This window comes from Mirounga leonina, unplaced genomic scaffold (assembly GCF_011800145.1).
Source record: "Mirounga leonina isolate KUSES-001 unplaced genomic scaffold, KU_Mleo_1.0 Mir_174, whole genome shotgun sequence".
NCBI lineage: Eukaryota > Metazoa > Chordata > Mammalia > Carnivora > Phocidae > Mirounga > Mirounga leonina.
This window is the reverse complement of record NW_023270451.1, coordinates 42,507,170-42,520,823: the sequence shown is the minus strand read 5'-3', so window position 1 is coordinate 42,520,823 and position 13,654 is coordinate 42,507,170.

Below are 13,654 nucleotides of genomic sequence, written 5' to 3'. Positions count from 1 at the left end.
TGTCTGCTCTCGAACAGAGGAAGCCAGCAAATCAAAGTGTTCAAAATGGCTCTCCCCCCAGACCTCTTACCACTTTTCCTTTACCTTCGCACATTTTCAGAGGCTTTAATTTAGCCCCAAGGGTAGAGGAGAAATACAGCATCACAAATAGAGGCATATGACTTCCTTCCTCTCCAAAGGCTGTTTTACAAAGGATGGGCTGGCAGTGGGAGGAGAAATCCTACAAAAACTTGGAATTTGCAGGCCTCCTAGAGCACCCAGGAGATTTCCTGTACTTCCCTGTCAAAGGGGGCAAGCCTGGACTTTGCAGGCACAGTTGCTGCGGCCATATCAAGGGCACCCGCTGCCCTCCCCTTGGCTCTGGGATCCTGGGCTCCGGGATTGCCTCTAAAAGACTCAAGTGGATGGAGGAGAACTTCAAAGTCGGCCAACTCTTTCTTTCATTTCCCACCCTGACCTTATACAGTATCTTTTGTTTATTAGTGTAAGGCCACACAGCAAAACAGATGGCTGGTTTCCAAATTCTTTAATGTGTTAAAGTGTCATTTGCATGCCACTGCCGTAATTTCAATATCTAAAAGCAGGGCCGGACCCGCTGGAATCCTGGAGATTCCAGTCTTCAAGGTGCTGGTTTTAATGTAGCTGAGAGAGAGGAGAACAATTAATTATGGCTAAACATCCAAAGCCTTCTCTAGGTCGTGGAATAAATCAGTTAACAAGCAATGCATTTAGGAAACATTAATATACCTTTCAACAAGGAAAACATTTGTATCTTTTTAGTTGCCCCAATCGATTAAATCAGAGGCACTTACCACATCCTATTTCTAGGTCTCTCTTTTTCCGTTTTGGTCCCTGAGGAGCATGGTTAGCTCCCTGAAGATGACAGCAATGGTGACTGAAACAACAAAAGATGGAAAACAGAAAATAGCATTTTATTGATAAATTTCAAAAGGACAAGAGCCTCAATTAGGGACTTGGGATAATTATACAACAAAATTCCAGTTTTCAAACACTTTCTCCTCACTTCCTTCACACTCATTCAAAGTACTCCTGAAATTCAGGGTGTCCCCAACTTAAGGGTGAGTTGAGATCTTGCTCTGAAGTCTGCTCTTGGCTTCACCTTTGAAAGTTTACTTTTGGAGGCTATTCAGATGCCATGGTGTTTTCCTCTGGGGCAATCAGATTCAAACCGATCAATATTTACTCAGTCTGAAAGGGTTGTTGAAAAGGCTGCTAACAACAAACTGCTTAGCTGCTCACCCCTGTTTAATCTCAGGTTCACTGAAAGTTCAAGAAGAGATGAATGCAGTGATGGGTCACTTTAGAATGAGTCCCAGCGCTTTATCTGAGCTCTCTGCTAAAGGCAACAATTATAGTTCCATCCCTCTTTGGGAAAGGGGCAACTTTCCTATTATTCTTTTGCTAAACAGTGTTTACTAGAAACTTAAAACACTTTCCTCTCCCTTCCTGGCTTTTTTTTTTTTTTTTTTTTTTTTGGAGGTGGGGAGAGGAGCTTCCAGCTGCCCTTCCCCAGCCTCTCTCCTTCTCTAGCTTTCTGCCAATCCACTAGGTTTCATTTGACTTAAAATAAATTACATTGAATATTTTTAAAATGTTAAATTAGCCTGACAGAAGAGATCCGATTTATTTCAGATGCCAAGAGCTATGAAATGAGGCTCTTCGGGCTGTTAGAGCTTATCTTCCTTGCGAAAGTACAGGGCAAGATCGAATTGAAATCCATTTGCGTTTGAGTAATACCGACAATCAGAGCCCCAATATCCATCTGAGATGACTTTTTAGACAGGAGGTGAGAGGAGGAAGGGGTAATTCGCTCGTGCAAAAGCAAGTACCTCAGGTAGAAAGTCAACTTTAAAATTTTATACTCTCCTAGTGCATAGACTATTGAGATGAGAAAGGAAGACCCAAGGAAGCCAGTTGGGAATGATGGGAGAAGATGCTGGCCACTGAAGCTAATTGCTACAGCTCTTCAGAGGTCAAAGTTCATGTAATCACTGCATAAATGCATACTAAATAGGGATTTATTAAGCTTTTCTGATGGCTGAGCACGTCTGTGGGAAAAAAAAAAAAACAAAAAAAAACAACGGTCACTGCTGTTTGTGCTTCTTCCCAAAGAATAATCATTCTAGCAGTAGAAGCTCTTGGAGTCTGGGTCTTTAATTTACTGTTTTGAATGACAGGATACCCTTCTGTTTTTAAAATTTTGAAATCAATGCATGGACAACATCTTAATTTTGGATGGGATTGTAAAATAACTCTCTCACTCTTAGAAATGCTATGATTTTTTTCAATACACACAAGAATACAAGTTAGTTCGTCCTTATCAGAGAAGCTACTCATTAGATGGCTAACTTTGGTGACCTTCTGCTCCAGATAAGCCTACTTTTGCCTGCATTTCTGATAGCACACAAAAGTTCTGTCTTAGGACTTCTTGTGCCTAGATGATCAAAACTGAAAGGGACCCATGTACCCAACCTCTCATTTTATGAATCAGAAAGATAAGGTGCCCAGAGGTAGACTGATTTGACTTAGTATTATTACCCTTACTTCCTAAATAAAAATCAGGGTAGTTTATATTCTGAGGCCAGTGTACTTCTTGATTCAAAATTCCTGATTTGATTTTGCCCCTTCCCATTTATTCTATGTGATTTGTTTCAGGCTAGATATAGTTCACAGTTTTCCACTTCTGGTTTACTAGCCATCCACTAAGTCCTTGATTTGGAAGCCATCAAGATTACGTGAATCTTTGAAATAACCTTCCAGTTGAATGTTTCTGCCATCTTGCTTGAAGGTTAAAATATTGGGCTGCTTGCTGTTAAAGACAAACGTTCTTAAGATATAAAAATACAACAGGTAAAATTCAACACACATATTTTATTTGTTGTTGTTGTTTTTGAACCTAGACTAGGGAAGAATAAATGAAAGAGGAGTTGCCTGTGCCCAAGTTCAAGCTCCATTAAATTGTCAGTATCAGCTAGAAAGGGCTTAGAGAGCAGCTAAAAAGGGCTTAGAGATAGATGCAAGGAACATTCCAGGAGGGGTCTTAATCCTAAATCTTTTTCTGTGTTTGTTTCTGTTTGGTTTATGACATAGCATAGCCTCCGGAACTGTTCTGGTCCATATTTCTCAGTTTTCTTCACGACTCACTCATGTACCAAATACACATACAATTTAACAAAATTTCCTTGCAACACAACTTTCCACATTTTCCTTCCTTGGTGGGGTCCTACTGATCTCAGCAGAACCTGCTGCCCAAAGGGACACCTATGGCTGTCAGTGGAATCCCCAGCGTTTTAGAGCCTTCAAATGCAGCTAAACTTCGATTGCAGAACAGCAAAGCAAATATCAATCAAGCAATTCTGGTAGAGCCTAGCCTATGAACCTCCCCCCACCCAATCTCAAACCCCAATTACGCCCTGTAAAATAGTCTGGAAAGACTGCATTTTGGGTTTATTGGAAACAAATGAAAAGACCGACGTTTCTTTTTCTCAACATTTCCAGACACAACAAAAATACGTGTCTCCATTTTTTTTTTTAAACAGCCCATTAAATTTTTTTCCTATCCAAAAATGTGGTGGAAAACGTCCAGTCACAAGCCTAATCTATAGAAATCAGATTGTTTTTGCGTTTTCATTTCAGGCTTGGGCGTTCAGGGGAAAAATACGCGACGGCTTGCAACAGAAAAAAAAGCAAAAATTTATTGATTTTTTTTTTTTTTTTCTTTTTAAACTGGGATACTTTTTAGGCGCCCTGGCCATTTAAGCCTGCTTCCTTTTGCAAGAAAAATCGCCGCAGAACCACAGCGAGAATGCAGAAAGCCACGATTGAAACGAGCAGGGGCCCTCCTCCCTCCCCGCCAAATATCGGCGATACGGTTCCGGGAATCTGCGCATTCTGAGGAACAAATGAGGTCCTCTCCTCAGGACGCGCCGGGGCAGCTGCCGGAGGCTCGGCTCCGGCGATCGCTCGCGGGGCAGCGCTGCGTCGTCCCGGGCGCCCAGGGGAGCTCCTGCCGCGGGGAGAGGCCGTCGGGTCCTCGGCGCCCCGCAGCGCTGGAGCGGGGCCCCGCCACCGAGGAGAAGACGGCTTTTGCCTTCCTTAGCTTCCCGCCTCCTCTCTCCGAACTCTTCGGCAAACGCCGCCGCTCCCTTCCCGTCCCGCGCGGGCCCCACGCAGCGCGGGGCGGAAGCAGCATCCGGGCCCTTGGCGGGTGTGCGGGCGGCGCGGCGCGGCCGGCCTGGGGCCTGCGCGCTTCCCGGCCGCGGCGGGGGGCGGGCTGGCTGTGAAGCGGGCGTGGGTCGGGGCACCTTCCGGGAGGCTGCGAAGAGCCCCGCTTTGTCTCGGGGGGCCACTAGGCCTCCCGTTCCCTCGTTCTTTCCCCGCCAGCATCGCCTTGCTTCCAGGTGCTCCGGGACGCGGCCGGAGCTGAGAGGTGCGGCCTCAGATGCCTCAGGCGGCGGCCTGACTCCTCCTGGTGGGGGGCTCCGGGCTTCCATTCCCAAGAGCCCTGGATGAGGGACCGAACATCTCTTCCCCAGGAGGGGAAACCCAGGTCGGAAGCCTAGTCCCCCTAGTTCATCTTTTAAGATGTGAAAGCGGGAGGGAGATTTTACATCCTGCTGGCTTCCTCCTCCCAGCTATTTCCAAAATATATTTAATTGAGCAACATACTCATTCTCCTTCTAGTTCAAGTTAGATGTTTTGAAGGGTCGAGGTGGGGATTGCAGGAGTGATGAGAAGTTTCTAAACACTGATGTTCCTAGAGCGACTAGTGCTTCTCTAGTCAAGGGAACTCCTTGCTTCTCAAATGTCCTCTCCTCCTTTCAGTTGCAGAGTCAAACGGCGCCTTGCCGCCTCAAGTCTCACTTCTTTCTAGAAAGTTTCCCGCCCTGCTTCCCACTCTTTGAGCTGAGCCCCTCGTCAGAACACCTTTTACACAGCAAGCTTTGTTCCGCAGCACCTAACTGGGATTGTGAACTAGACTATCTATTTGTGTTGGTCTTGGCTCCCCAAATGGATCTTTTTTTTTTTTTCAAAGATTTTATTTATTTATTTGACAGAGAGAGACACAGCGAGAGAGGGAACACAAGCAGGGGGAGTGGGAGAGGGAGAAGCAGGCCTCCCGCGGAGCAGGGAGCCCGATGTGGGGCTCGATCCCAGGACCCTGGGACCATGACCTGAGCCGAAGGCAGACGCTTAAGAAATGAGCCACCCAGGCGCCCCATCCCCAATGGATCTTAAGCTTCCTGAGGGCAGGGCCCTCGACGACTTCCGGCAACCTGAAGAGCCGGTCCCTTTAGAAAGAGCTCTGGACAGGAATTCAGGACACCTGTGTTCAGTCTTTCCTCATTCACAGTATGGGTTCGGGCAGAACTCTTAACCTTTCTATACTTTCAGATCCTTAAGTTATAAAATAAGGTGATTGTTCTTATTGGCTTTTAAGTAATTCTCTAAAATTTATGTGGTTTTTCAGTATCCTGAAAATCTGGTATTTATTTAGGTTTACTCTGAGCCAAACCCTATGTCAAATACTATACATACATTAACTCATTTAATTCTTACTCAGCCCCAAGAAAGAGATATTTTTATTATTTTGATTTTACAGCTAAGGAAATGGAGGGGTCCAAGATGTTAAGTAACTTGTCTACTGAATCCAGAGCCCAGACTCTTTCTTATCCACTGAACTATAGTGCTTCTCCACAGGGCCAACCACATACATCCTTTACAGAGAGTTATCAGGCTATCTTTGTTTGACCCGGGCACTATAGTGGGTAATTGCTCATTGGTAAAGAATTAGAGAGCTGGAGAAACTGATTTTAATATCAGGCATGTATGCAAACTGTAGCTACACATTCTTGGGAAGATAAGAAAATGACAAATACTTGAATGAAAACAAAGCTAAAGAGAGAGATCAAATTTCACAATAAGTCAATGAGAAGACTAATTTAACAATAAGAGACTTTTTTTCATATCTGACACTGATTAAGAGAACAATTTGCAGGGAGAAGAAAGGCACCTTTTATATTCACAAGTTATGTCTGTGACATGCCTAACGTGGACGAAAATGGAAATATTCGATATGAAATACAGATGTTTTGTCTCTATGAAAGCTAGCATCCACAGGATTGGAAACATTTGAATACACGATATTCCATCTCTCAGTTTTCATTTGGTCATTTTATATACTGCAAATCCAGTCACAATTCACATTTGAGGAAAAAGAGAAAAATTTACCTTCACTCAGAGTTTACAACTTAGCACCTCCTGGGGCACCCGGCTGGCTCAGAGGAGCATGGGACTCTTGATCTCGGGGTGGTGAGTTCAAGCCCCACGTTGGGTGTAGAGATTATTTAAGTAAATAAAACTTAAAAACAACAACTTAGCATTTCTTGACTGAGAATAATCAGAGGAATCAGGTTCAACAACTTGAAGGAATATATTATGAGGCCTAAAGAGAGCCAGTTTTTAAAAGCCAATTATTCCTAGTACTCTTATTACAGGAAGTGAGATTGAGTTGTATGGAGAAGAACATACTTTTCTCCTTCCTACTTTACTAACTTTCATAAGTGAACAAGGACTTGCCATTATTACAAACATTATAATGTTACTAATATTATTTAGTTATAGAATCACAGATCATCTAATCTGGTCTTTCTATTACAGGTGAAGAAACTGAGGCCCAGAGAGGTGCTAGCAGCAATAGTGGTAAGAAAAAATATTTGCTTATATCTTTAATATGCACTTAAGTGGATATTAAAAATGGCAGGCAAAATTAATCTCAGGATAGATATATTAATAACATCAATAATTAATTACTATATTAAGTATAGTAATTATAGTAATTAATTACACTAATAATTAAATACTGAAGATCTAAATGTTACTAAGAATAGGCAGATTTGAATAACTAGATATATGGCCAGAGGGGTTCTTCCTTCCTACTTACCTACATGAATCCTACAGAAAGGGTGGTTGTGCACATCCCTCTTATCCCATGGTTAAAGAGAAACGGGATGACCCATTTTATTTCTTCCATTTCAGAAATTATTTGTATGGTTTGACAGATGAGGCAGAGACAAAATCAAGAAGAAAACCAAGCTTCTTAATTGTCCTGACCAAGCCACTCAGATAGCATGTTAGCTCCCTGGTTCCTGCCTGATTCAGGCACCTTGGAACTTGAGGGCATCCTGGCTACACTGATATGTTCCCTATGGACCCTAAGGACTTAATTTGCAATTCATTATGTATATAAAAAATAATACCTCTACTAGAGAGATCCAGACTTTACCAAGTTGTGACAACTTATTTTGTATGTTAACATTTATTGATAGCTTTCTTTGTACCAGATGTTGAGCTAGGAGTCTTAGTGAATGATCTCAGTTTTTCTTCACGGTAGCCTTATGATGTGGGTTTTATTATCCCTATTTACAGATGGAGAAACTGAGGCTTAGGGAAGTTCTATAAGTTTCTCACCATTACATAATGAGTGGTTAATAAAGTTAAATTTGCAGCCTCTTACAGTTAATCCTCATGTGTTGGAACTTCATATCTTAAGAATGTGAGATAAAATTTTTTCCATTTCAAGCTAAAAAATAAAATGGGAGAGTGACGTAATTCAGACTAACCTTAAATTTAACTTCAGCTTTAAAATGTTTGTATTTTCGGTGTTAGGGAATTTCTCACTGTGAGTCAGAGAAGGCCACATCATTGCTTTCTTGGAAGAGCCATCTGTTTTAGCACAGCCCTAGTGAAGGTGCTAGAGACGGCAGTATCGGGTCTAGTGCTTCGGCAGTTGGCACCATCAGGGTTCGGGGCAGAGGCAGCTGTCTCGCCTAAGCTTTCCATTGCTAAGCTTTCCATTGCTCTCGCCTGACTTTCAGTCTTCCTAGCAATTTTCTGAGCTACCTGTATGTTCCTGTTCCAGTTAAATCACCAATAGTCAGTTTCTGTTGCTTACAACTAAGAATCCTGATTCATGTGCCATGTGGTATACCAAATGACGGTGCTTTGAAATCTCTTTTCTTAAAAGACTTTATTTCTAAGTAGTCTCCGCTTCCAGTGTGGGGCTCGAACCCACAGCCCTGAGATCAAGAGTCACATACTCTACCAACTGAGGCAGCCAGGTGCCCCAAGGTGCTTTGAAATTTTTTAAGGCCAGTGGGCTGTTGTAGGAGGGAAGCTGGACTCTAATGTGGAAAGTATCTATATATGTAAGATGGGCCAGATAGCAGCTTCTTCAAATTCTATTTTCTCTTCTTCCCCAACTCTGGGCTCTTTTTTTTTTTTTTTTTTTTTTAAGTTTTACTTATTTAAGTAATCTCTACACCCAATGTGGGGCTCGAACTCCTGACCCCAAGATCAGAAGTCACATACTCCTCTGACTAAGCCAGCCAGGCACCCCTGGGCTCTTTTAATGCACATCCTTTTTGCTTTGTTAAACCCAAACAAATATATTGGGGTGCCTGGCTGGCTTAGTCAGAGTCGGTTAAGTGCCCAACTCTTGATTTTGGCTCAGGTCATGATCTCAGGGTTGTGAGATCAGGGGCCCCACATCTGGCTCCTGACTCAGTGCTCCACAGGGGATCTGCTTGAGAGTCTCTGCCCCTCCCCCCTTAAAATAAATAAATAAATCTTTAAAAAATAAAAACCCTGAACAAATGTATTTAAAAAGCCAAAGATGGCCCTGTGCCCAATAAGAAAATGCAAATTATCTAATTGAGTTGTAGAACACAGCTTATTTTCTGTTTTATTTCACAGCTTTCCTATCTTATCATCTTGAGTAGTTATTCTTCTGAAGCTGACGCTTTATGTACAACAGGGGCTGACACTTGTTGATAACTTACATAGTGCAAGGCACTATGCTAAGCATTCTTGTGGATTAGCTGCTTTCAATCCTCTACACTATGAGGTGTAGGTAGGTACTATTAGAAGAGGAAACTAAGAGGAGAGGTCACTCAGAAAATGGCAAGGCTCACTCTTAAACCTAGCAGTCTGGCTTCTGAGCACTCATTCTTCAAAACATTGTATATACTCTTCCCCCAAAGTCATTTGACTGGTCCAACTTTGCTTTTTCTTACCTTTCCTCTTTCTCATTTTCTCTCTCTCCCTAGTTTTTTCTTTCTTAACTGAGGATGACTTGAAAGCATCCAGTCCAGTCCTTAATTGAGCTCTGTAACTGTGTGAGGGGACTGATTCCATATCTATCAGCTGCAGATGCCCTTGAGAGGCACCTATAGGTTTACTCTTCTGGCCCTACAAATTCCTTCTGGCTTCACCTTTTCCTGACCTCCACTATCCCTCTTCCCCCTCCCCTCCACATGGAACTTCTGTCTCATGACTTTGCTCCTTCGTTAGTTAAGACATTTATTCAGGGATGATGTAAAATTTTAGAGAGAGAAGGTACCACCCCTTTTCAAGGAGTTTATAAAGTATTATGAAGCATATAACCTATTACCTAATTTTTGTTATATTACATTATGTATTAATATTTTTATTATAATTTAGTTAGGCATTTAAGCTTTTAGGATTTTATTATGAAAGTCCTATAGAATGGGGGCACCTGGATGGCTCAGTTGGAAGAGCATGGGACTCTGGATCTCAGGGTCGTGAGTTTGAGCCCCACATTGGGTGTAGAGATTACTTAAAATAAATAAATAATTTTTTTTAAAAAGTCCTACAGAACAACTGAAGGTGACACTTCTTTCCCTCCAAAATGTGTAACTTGAGAATAAGTCTTTAGTTCTGGTTGGGGCAGTGATGAATGTATGATTTGGGTCGAATGCTAAGGTTTTATGATGACATTTGCTGGAGAAGACAAGGTGTCTGGTAAATCTTAACATAAACTATGTGCCCCCAGTTTGACTGTGAAAGGCAAGGGAATGGAAAGAGAAGAGAATAAGAATTATAGGAACTTGGCGCTTTTCAAGTATTTGTGAGTCAAAAAGGCTGAAAAAGGAGGATAAGATAGAGGGAAATGACCCTGGGGAGATCGTATTCTTAGGACAAAAGGAATCTAATTTTGGGTAAATTCTGCAGATGGAGTCTAAGGATGCTACCAAGTCAGACAGAGTTCTTATGGTTTCAAGGTGATCAGTTTTTCTAGATCCAGTGTTGGAATATGTGAGAGGTGAAGAAATTAAAAAAACAATACAAAACATACAGACAAACAAAAAACCCCAACTATGGTTTAGTTTTAGAAAGGAAAACAGAGTTAGGAACTACTGTAAAAGCAAAGATAACTTACCCATAATTTAATATGTCTGTGCAATTATACATGTACATGCATATATATCTCTTTAGGAAGAGCCTTTCCTTCTGATGCCACACTGCTCAGCTTGTTCATCTGCCTTCTTGAAATCCCTCCAAAGAACCATACTCTTTCTTCCCCAGGGAGTTTGAGACCTGGGATGAATCCCCCCTCTCCATTTTTTCCTAAGACCTTGAGGCCTTAGCTAAATGATGCTTCCTCAGAGAGGCCTTAACTTCCTACCCTCTTTGTTTCCTTTACACATGTACCACAGTTTGCAAATGTAGTTTTATATTTTTTGTCTCTCCTTCTCAACCTATATCTTGAGAGCTTTTCTGTCTATTCAATACTCCGCCCCTCCATACAGTTCCTGTTAGTAACTGCTAAATAGACATTGAATCAATGTTTATATTAATGAGGGTCTGGCTAGGCTGGTATAACAAAGAAATCTAAAAATACAGTGGCTTACGGGCACCTACTTGGCTCAGTCACTTAAGCATCCAACTCTTGATTTCGGTTCAGGTCATGATCTCAGGGTTGTGAGATCCACCTGGGGCTCCACGTTGGGCACGGAACCTGCTTAAGATTCTCTCTCCCTCTCCCACCCGCCCCTGCTCACTCTCTCTCTCTCTAAAAAAAAATAATAAAATATATACAATAACTTAAATATGGCTGAAGGTTAAATCTCTTGTATGTAAAATTTCAGAGGAAGGTGAGAGCCCAGACTGGTGGGGTGCCTTAGCACCACAAGGTCATTCCCAATCTGAGTTTCTTCTACTGCGCTGCTCTAGTATTCCTTAGGTCTTGCCTGCATGGTCAAATCTGGGCCACCTCCACATTCTCATTCTGTTTGTAGGAAGAGTATAGAATGAAAGTGGAGGGCAAGCAATTTCCTATAAAGCAAGTGACTTGTAAGTAGCACACCTCACTTCCATTCACATTCGTTGTGATAAACTTAGTCAGATGGACACACCTACTTGTAAATAATACCAGCAAATGCAGTCTCTGGGCGGGTAGCCATGAGCTGTCTAAAATGGAAGAAGGAGAGAATGAGAATTGGGGATTAACTAACCATCTGCCCTATTGTTGGGTCAATGCTTGTTGAAAGAATGAATATTCATTCTTATATTATCAGAGGTCGGAAAAACATAGGGGTTTGAGGGCTCTGTTTTAGAACTTCAAAAAATAGGGATGTGATAAAAAAATATTAGACACTGACTAAGATAGCATCAAATATGCTCAATGACACAACCTGTTCACCTGCAAATTTGGGGGCAAGGAAGGGTTAAGGATCAAGAAATTGAGCAAAGCATGTGCAGGGCAGCTCTGGGTATTGTGAGTACATACCTGGCTTTGTTAGAATTTGGATATAAAATCTCTGCCTTCAGCAAGCTTCCAGAAACAAGCCCTTAGCTAATAAGTCTAGCTTCCCTCCAATCCTCCCCTGGCAGGGAAGAAGCTATTTTGAGGCAAAGACATTACTTGACTACTTACCGTTTCTCTTTGTTATCCTAAATTTGACACTAACAAAGGCTTTAAAATTTTAGGCCAAAAACAGCGAAACCAAATAGTAACTATTTTAAAGGATGTGGATAAAAATTATTTTCCACTGGTATATCCTGATACAAAAATACCATTTTAATGAGTGTAGGCTGAGTATGGAACTGTATGACAATGCTTTGCACCTGCCCTCCCCTCTGAGGAGCTGAGGGCATCTTGGCAAGGCTTATCATCAGCTGGCCTGACCACATCAGGGCAGATGAGAGCTGGTGGCCCAGCTGCTGCCACAGCCCGAGTTGTCGTCATGTCTGTGGTTGCAGGAGACACTGGGCTTGGCATTAGTCCCTCCTTCCTTAAATTCCCTCAGCACAAAAAAGCTAACCATTCCCCTCCGATCTCCCCTTATATTTGGCCAAAAGATGAGGAAACCCATTTTGCCCCTCTCTCTGCCCTTTGCCCTGTCAAACTCCGTGAGCTGAGCTCATGGGTCTGTCCTCTGTGAAACCTGCTACAAGGAAAGTGAATTCCTGCTCTGCTGTCCTCCCTTAGCATTTTCTACTTGTCAGAGCACTTAGCACTTTTGGAGCTGAAATTCTTCTGGTGGTGCCTCTTCTTTGTAAATTTCTCCAGGATAGTCACCATATCTTAATCATTGATTCTCTCTGCCTTGTATGATACCTGGCACATGGTAGGCAGTTGATAAATGTTTGTTGAATGTGTGAGTGAGTGAGTGAGTGAGGGGACAATTCTTTGGGTTCTTTTAGCTTCTCAGCTGTTCTAATATGCTCATGATTCCCAAGGCTTAGGAACATAAAGTGTGATTCCAAGTACTTCCAAAATGTTGTGGGTTTTTTGTTTTTTGTTTTACTTGCTTACTGATGTTAAATCGAAGTTCAAAATTCTTTAATGGAGAATTGATCTTTCATTATGGAATGAGGTGTAAAATGGTTTAAATGTAAATGTTGTTTGAATTATCATACTGACTAAAGCTCAATGAAACTAAAGGGTAACCCAGCAGTCAATCAGAAAGTGTAAATAACTGATACTTTGAGTCTTTTTTGTTTTGACAGGGGGGTGGAGGTCAGAAAAAAGTTGGCGCTTGGGTCTTAGTGGGGGTGGAAGAGGATGGGAGGTCAAAGGGTCATGTAGGTAGAAACAGAATAGAAAGGGGAACTAGGGGCCATTGATTTAGCACTTCCTCGATGTCTCCATTTTAGGGAGAAGTATGGTGCAATGTGCTCATGTTTGCAGTTTTGTGAGAACGGTGTTGGGAACTTTATGGCGCACAAACACTGCTGTATAGGATTTGTTATGATTTGGTGTTTATGCATGTGTGCACTTAAAAAAAGTTGACTTTGTTGCAGAGGATCTACATTTTCAGAAGAGTTAATTAAGGGTTATATAACCCAGACTGTACCCTAAAATATCTCTGCTGGTAGTAGAATAGTTTGGGTACATTGCATGACTGACTAGTTGATATTGGAGATGGGCCTGGACAGGAAAGGTTAGAAGTTATGCCAAGATTTGATTTTGAGTTGGAGCCTGGAACAGGGCGGACTGCCCTAATCTATGTTTCATGTTATCAGAGGATCTCTGATACCTCAGATTTTACAGATAGAGCTGCTTAAATAGCTCAAGGCACTTTTCAAACTTCCAGTTAGTTCTCTCGGTACCTTTGGAAGCAGAGAGCAAATATGTGCAAACAGAGGTCCAGTGCTACACAATTGGTTTAAAATTTGCTGTTGGTGCAATGCCAAATTATCAGTTTGACTTTTTTTAAAAAAATCTTCCTTGAACTGGAATTGAGCTAGAGTACTAGAGTATTAGTTTGTGAGTCAGATGCCCTAGGTTTGTTTCTGGCTCCACTTTGAGTAGCTATGTAATGTATCA